Raw genomic sequence first — 7,500 nt, forward strand, 5'->3', positions numbered from 1 at the left:
TCACTCCCCTCCTCTCTCCTATTCCTATCTATCAGCTGTTTCCTGCTGTCTCCCTCCTACTCATCCCATTTATTTTCCCCTTTCTTTTTCTCAGTCTTTTCCTTCTTATTTTCCCTACTTCTCAATCCCCCTGCACCTTCTTCTCCTTGTTCCTGAGTTCCCTTCCGCTGCTCTTCGTCTCAGCTTCTTCCGCCCTACTCCTCCTACGTCTCGGCTCCTATCCTGTCTCTCCTACCTAGTTCTCAAACCCTTCCTCCCTCTCTTCCTCCTCCTTCTCAGCTTCTTCCTCCCCTTCCTCCTCCTCAGCTTCTTCCTCCCCTTCCTCCTCCTGCTTCTCCTCAGCCCCCACCTTCACTCCCCTCCCCACTTCTCAGTCCCCTACTCCCTCTCCCCGTCCCCATTTTCAGGCCCTCCTAACCCCCAACTCCCAGTCCCCAACTCCCCGGGGGCTAGCGTTATGTTCGTGACACCACCACATGACCGGGGGAAAAAGGTTGATGATGGCAGGTGTGCACGTGGCAGCTGGTCAAAACAGGTGAGGGGAAAAGGGGAGGGAGGTGAGTACTGCCGCGTGTTGGGAGAAGAGGGGAGAAGGAGAGACGTGGAAGAGGGTAGAAGGGGAGACGTGGAAAAGGGGAGAAGGGGAGACGTGGAAAAGGGGAGTTGAGAGACAGAAGGACAGGAGGGGAGAGGGAGAGAGACTGGAAAAGCGAGAGGAGAGACCGAGGCAGAGGGGAAAAGGGTAAGAAAAACCGAGGGAAGAGGACCTTTTTTTTGCCGGGATTAAGGTTGGTGAACCATACGTAGAGAAATATGTTCGCTCGTAGAAATGTACGGAGGCCGGGTCGGTATTTCACGCGCTGTCGGAAACGGCCTTGGGGTTGTGTATGCGTATCGGATGCACGTAAATAGTCTCGCATTACAGACGCGGCGAAAGCATGCGTGTGCACACCGTAGAGTTTCGGTGAGCGTGCTTTTGGGACGGTCGATGCGAAGAGTCGCTTTGTATATGACATGCCTCTCCGTGAAGTTTTTATGAATGCGGATGTATGCGGTGGTTTGGAAGAACGGAGAACATACGGCGATTCAAGAGAACGAATGTGAAAGACGAGTGTGAGAGACGAGGAGGCGAAGAAGGGATGAGAGAAGCGAACATCCTGGTGTAGAAAGTTGTGCATCGGAGGCAGCGTAAGGCGCGCAAGGCAGGTTGTGCAACGTCTCGGGTGCAGATCAGCTGAATAAGTCTCCATTTCGCGTGGCATCTGACTCCATCCTTCCCTTTGTCTCCTCCTCGGTGCCGCTTGGGGGTCGCGCGCCTGCTGGGGGTGGGGGGGTGGGGGTGGAGAGCTGCCTGCTGGGGGCGCTTCGGCGGCTCTTTAATGCTGGTGTTAGTGTGGGTGTTTTACATGTGCATGCCCTAACATAAGTGGACACACGCGGGAGTATCTACATGTATATTCGCAGACACGTAGATATACATATAGATACAAAGAAGCATACATATTGATACACATATAGATACAAAGTAGAAAGTATACAGAGTGCGACAGAGACAGACAGAGGTAACTGTAACAATGCACTGTTCAAGTGCAATGAAATGCAGTAATTTTGTTTCGCAATGGATCAAGTGTTTCCCCCAAGCATTATGATGAACTGCAGGTCAAAGGTCAAAGTATTTTAGTTACAAAGCATTGTGTTATTTCATTTTGCGTCGCCTTTTGTGAGCGACAGCGGATCGAGTAATTAATCGGGTTTTAGCATCGGCCGCGTATCATTTTCCGCCATGAGCAGATGAATTCGCATCACCCCTCTCCCCATGCCCCCCTCCCGACCCCCCACCTTCCTCGCCCCCCATCCCCGCCCCCTGCCCCTTCCTTCGCTCTCTCCCCTGCCCCCCCCCTCCCTCCTAGTCCCCATCCCCGCACCGCCAGGCCTTCATGACAGCTGACTTGGATGTGCTTCTTGTGTAATGGAGAGTTTTGTTCGAATAGTGATTTGGAAGTGAGTTAAAAGCTGTTCGTATTGCAAAATAATGGTATAATGAAGGGTGTTGTGTGTATAGTGGATTAGAGGTTAATTAAAGGTATTGTTCATATAGTGAATGAAAGATTAAGTAAGAATGTTCCTATCGTGAATTAGAGATGCAATTAATTAGGATTGTCCCTCGAATAGTGAATTAGAAGTTATTGTTCCTACGGTGATGAAGGTTTCTCGTTCGTATAGTGAATTAGAGAGAAGATTGTTTGCAAGAATAGCCAGGCTGAGGGGGCGTAGGGACGATACATTTACCCAGGGAAGGATATCCGATCTACGGGGGAAAGGGGGCGGGGTCGGTGATGAGGGGGGAGGGGGCGGGGTCGGTGATGAGGGAGGAGGGGGAGGTAGAGGAGGGGGAGGGGAAGGGGCGTGGTTATCTGTAGGTCACGTGCGATGAGTATGTGGTGATGATGGTGGGGGTGAGGGGTGGAGGGTGAGGGTTGGGGGGTAAAGGGTAGAGTATGTGGTAGTATTTAGGCTTAGGTTTATTGATTCATGAATGGGATAGGCGGTGGAGTGCGCGTCTGGGGAATGGGGTGAAGAGGCACTGCTATCGGAAGGCTTGGCGGGGGTCGGGGCTGTTGGCCTGTGAATGGCGTGCGGAGGGCGGTTTCTGCCGGTCTTCTCTGTCACGTTCTGTTTCCTTTTTTTTTTTTTCGTTTGCTTTTCTCTTTTCTTTCTTTCTTTCTTTCTTTCTTTCTTTCTTTCTTTCTTTCTTTCTTTCTTTCTTTCTTTCTCTCTCTCTCTCTCTCTCTCTCTCTCTCTCTCTCTCTCTCTCTCTCTCTCTCTCTCTCTCTCTCTCTCTCTCTCTCTCTCTCTCTCTCTCTCTTCCTCTCTTTATATGCACGCGCGCGCGCACGCACGCACGCACGCACACACACACACACACACACACACACACACACACACACACACACACACACACACACACACACACACACACACACACACACACACACACACACACACACACACACACACACACACACACACACACACACACACAGATATATATGGTGTCCACAAGAATTTCCTGAATTGAAACAGGTATAACATGTAGCTTTAATGTAATGATCTTTCACAGTTAGCAGGTTGAGGTCCAGTATTTAATTAAGTTTCACGTGGTTTTGGAACATTAAAAGACTCTCAGTGTGCGCCCCCTCTGGTTGCTCGGAAAACATCGACGCGACAGTCCAGTTCGGTCCAGATACTCTACAGTATAGCTGGTTATTTTGCGTACAGTCTCCGTGGTCGAAATATTCAGCTGTTCCAGGGTTACAGGTAGTGGTGGCACGTAGACTGTGCTCTTCACGTACCCCCAAAGAAAGAAGTCAAAAGCAGTTAGGTCCGGTGACCAGAACACCTGATCTTCTCGTTCAGCACGACCAATCCATCTGTTTGGCAGGTGCTCGTTGAGTGATCTCTTGACAGCAAGATGCCAGTGCGGCGAAGCACCATCTTGCTGGGAAAGGTTGTCATTACCCTCAGGAGTTAGTCGTGGAAACGTCCAGTTGGTCGGCATTCCCAGGTAACTTTGACCAGTAAGAGTTCCTCTCTCAGCGAAAACAGGCCATGCAATGTCTTATTTGATTCGGCACAAAATGTTAGCGTTTGATGTCTGGCTCAATTTCCTGGGTAGTGTGCGGATTTCCAAGCGCCCATATCCTGTTGGTTATGCCTACTGACTTTGCCGTTCAAGTGAAATGTCGCCTCATCACTAATTTTTTTTTTTTAACAGGTTATCATTATCGAGTAAACAGAGGCCCGGACATGGAGTGCCTTTAATGCTGAATGAAATCCTGGAAATGAAAACTACAAACGTTGAAAGATTATTAAAATAAAGTTATATGTTAGCTCTGTTTGGAGTGTTGTATATATGTGTGTATGCGTGTGCGAGTGCAAGTGTAAATGAGAGTGAGTGTAAATGAGAGTGAGTGTGAGAGTTAGTGTGTGTGTGTGTGTGTGTGTGTGTGTGTGTGTGTGTGTGTGTGTGTGTGTGTGTGTGTGTGTGTGTGTGTGTGTGTGTGAGTGTGAATGAGAGTGAGTGAATGTATGTGTATGAGAGTGTGTCTGAGTTTGTGTGTGTGTGTGTGTTTATTTGTATATGTGTCTGTGTGCCTCCATCTAACGGAGGCCTGTTAAATATGGCTTACGCTCGCCAAATGGGACTACGCATTACCGACCATTTGCAAGCATGTACGCGAGACACTCCTGCTACTCATGGCCGTTTGATGTGAATATGCACACGGCTTGTTTCCTAAGTGCGGGAGAGAGAGAGAGACAGACAGACAGACAGACAGACAGACAGACAGACAGACAGACAGACAGACAGACAGACATACATACATACATACATACATACATACATACATACATACATACATACATACATACATACATACATAAATGCAGAGAGATGGACGGCGACAGGTGTTAGAAGTCTGGTGATTATAGAAAATTGTAATAATAATGATAATGTTAACAACAATAAATGAATAAACAAAAGGTGTCATTTCCCTTTTTTTTGTTGTTGTTGTTGTGGCGCGGTGCCGAGTGCAAAGGGGGGCGTGTTTGGGCAGTCACGAGAGAGAGTGTTGGGAGTACGTGTCCTTGGGGCGTTTTGGGGGGAGGGCAGTGGGGAAAGGAATGGATAGGCGCGAGGGGGGAAGGGAAGGGATACATGGACAGGAGGGAGGGAAGAGGAGGAGTTGGAAGGAGAGAGGGAGGGAAGGAGGGGAAAGAGAAGGGCAGAGAGGGGGAAGTGGATCGGAGGGAGGGAAGAGGAGTAGGAGGAAGGAGCGAGGGAGGGAAGAAGGGAAAGAGAAGGGCAGAGAGGGAGAAGTGGATAGGAGGGAGGGACGAAGAAGAGTAGAAAGGAATGAGGGAGAATAATTTGTGGGGAAGGAGGATAGAAGGGGGGGCAGATGATAGGTAGCGTTAGAGAGGAGAAGGGGAGTGAATGGGGAGAGGGAGGAGTGGAGTAGACAGGAGGGCAGAAAGTTAAAAGGCCAGTGACACCAACTCTGACACTTGTCGACAACAGAGAATTATTTTTTTTCTTTTTCTTTTTCTTTTTTTCTTTTATCTTGACTTAAGCCGGTTCGGAGAAAATATTTCCGGACGAAACATTTTTTTTTCTTCATCTTCTTCGTCTTTTGACACATTTCGGAAGCTGGGCAAGACAGAGCGTCAATAAGGCTGACATCTTAAGAAGCGTGCGAGAGGAAGAAAAAGAATCTCTGCACGGGTCCAAGTCGTGGCGAAGGACACGGGCTGGACTGATCGTAGGATATATATATATATATATATATATATATATATATATATATATATATATATATATGTGCGTGTGCGTGTGCGTGTGCGTGTGTATGTATATGTATGTATGTATGTATGTATGTATGTATGTATGTATGTATGTATGTATGTATGTATGTATGTATGTATGTATGTATGTATGTATGTATGTATGTATATGTATGTATGTATGTATGTATGTATGTATGTATGTATGTATGTATGTATGTATGTATGTATGTATGTATGTATGTATATATATATATATATATATATATATATATATATATATATATATATATATATATTTCTCCCTTACACTCTCCCGTTCCCACTCTTTCTTCCTTTTTCTCTCTCCCCTTGCCCCGTTCTCCTCTTTCTCCCCTATGTCTCCCTCTCCACCGAATGGACGTGGTGTTCAGAGCTGCACGCTTTTGTTAGTGTTAGGTGGAGGTAATGACACACATTCCGTCTTTTATGCATATTGCATCCGTCCTTTAGTCATGCATAAGCGGCGATTAAGTATTTGGGACAGGAAATGCATTCGGAGTCACGAAATACTGCTACTAATGAAGAGAACGAGGTAGCAGGCGCAGGCGGGGAAGTTGTTATTCTCTTTCTCTATCTATCTCTGTCTCTTTCTTTCTCTTGTCTCTTTCTGTCTTTATCACACACACAGTCACAGTCATGCTTCCTAGTGCATGTGACCGCTCTTATCACAATGACCGTCTGGGGGGGGGGGAGGATAGGAAACCCAATAGGGGAAGGGAGGGATGGAGGGGGGTGGAAGGAGGTAGGGAGGGAGGGAGGAGGGAGGAGGGGCAGTTAATTGTGCCACGGGATCTGGGTATCTTAATGAGTGCCTTCGTTGCCATGCCATCTCCCTCCTCTTGGTCGGCCGGGTGGGTGGGTGCCAGCGGAGACGAGGCCGGGGCTTCGCGACGGCACGGCAGACGCACGCCCAGAGACACGAATGGGAGCGCGGGGAGTGACGGATGGGAATGGTGCGGCGAAGGGGGGAGGAGGGGGAGGGGAGTAAGGTAGAGGGGAGGGAGGGGAGGTAGGAGGGAGGAGGAGGAGGAGGGGGTAAGGTAGAGGGGAAGGAGGAGGAGGGGGAGGGTAAGGTAGAGGAGGGAGGAGGAGGGGGAGTGGGGATAGGTATAGAGAGGGAGGGAGGAGGAGGAGGAGGGAGATAGGTAGAGGGGAGGGAGGAGGAGGGGGAGGGGGATAGGTAGAGAGGAGGGAGGAGGAGGGTGCCATGGGGTTGGTCGGTCTGTTGGTTTGTCGGTCGGTCGGTTGTGGATGAGTCACATAGAGGAAAAGGGGTGTGTATTCCGTTTGTTTCTGTTCTCTCTCTCTTTCGCTCGGACATGGAGTTTTCTCTTATTTGCCAAGGGTACTCAGGCTCTCACTCACTCACTTATTGTCACTCATTCACTTACTCACTCACTCACCCATTCACTCATTCACTTACTCATTCACTTGCTCATTCATTCACACACTCACTCATTCACTCACCCACCCATTCACTCACCTACTCATTCACTCACCCACTCACCCACTTACTCTCCCCTCACTCATTCACTCACTCGATCCACTGTATGTCCACGAGCTTTACCAATAGGTTAAAGTAGCCAGGGGGAAAAAAAAGTGACGGCGGTGGAGTTGCTAGGGAAGGAACAGGCCCACTGGGGGTTTTAAAATACGGTGATGTTCATTCATGCTTGTCGGGTTGGGGGGTTAGGGGGTTAGGGGGTTGGGGGTGTTGAGGTTTGGTGTTGGGGGGTTTGGTGTTAGGGGGTTTGGTGTTAGGGGGTTTGGGGGTTCGGGGTTTGGGGGTTCGGGGTTGGGGTTATGGGGTTTGGTGTTGGGGTTGGAGGTTAGGGGTTGGGGGTTGGGGAGCTGGGGGCGATGGTGGAAAAGAAGGAATTTGTGAAAATTGAAGGTGATGAAAGAGGTATTTGTGAAAATTGAAGGTGAAAAATGAGGAGTCTGTGAAAGCTGAAGGTGACAGATAAGGAATTCGTGAAGACTGAAGCTGATAGATAAGGAATTGGACAGCTGAAGATGAAGAAAAGGGAATTTGCGAAAAGGCGATAAATGAGTTTTGAAACTAATGCTAAAAATATTGAAAACTGAGGCTGAACAAAAAGGAATTTCAAACTG

General features: G+C 48.5%; 1 protein-coding gene across 14 annotated transcripts in view; it reads left to right on the forward strand.

The window, feature by feature from the left end:
• The window catches only part of Osbp (oxysterol binding protein), a 337,878-nt gene that overhangs the window by 88,621 nt on the left and 241,757 nt on the right, over positions 1-7,500 (forward strand). The gene's annotated exons all lie outside the window — the stretch shown is intronic.

The sequence above is a fragment of the Penaeus vannamei genome, chromosome 2, assembly GCF_042767895.1.
Source record: "Penaeus vannamei isolate JL-2024 chromosome 2, ASM4276789v1, whole genome shotgun sequence".
In the NCBI taxonomy this organism is placed as follows: Eukaryota; Metazoa; Arthropoda; class Malacostraca; order Decapoda; family Penaeidae; genus Penaeus; species Penaeus vannamei.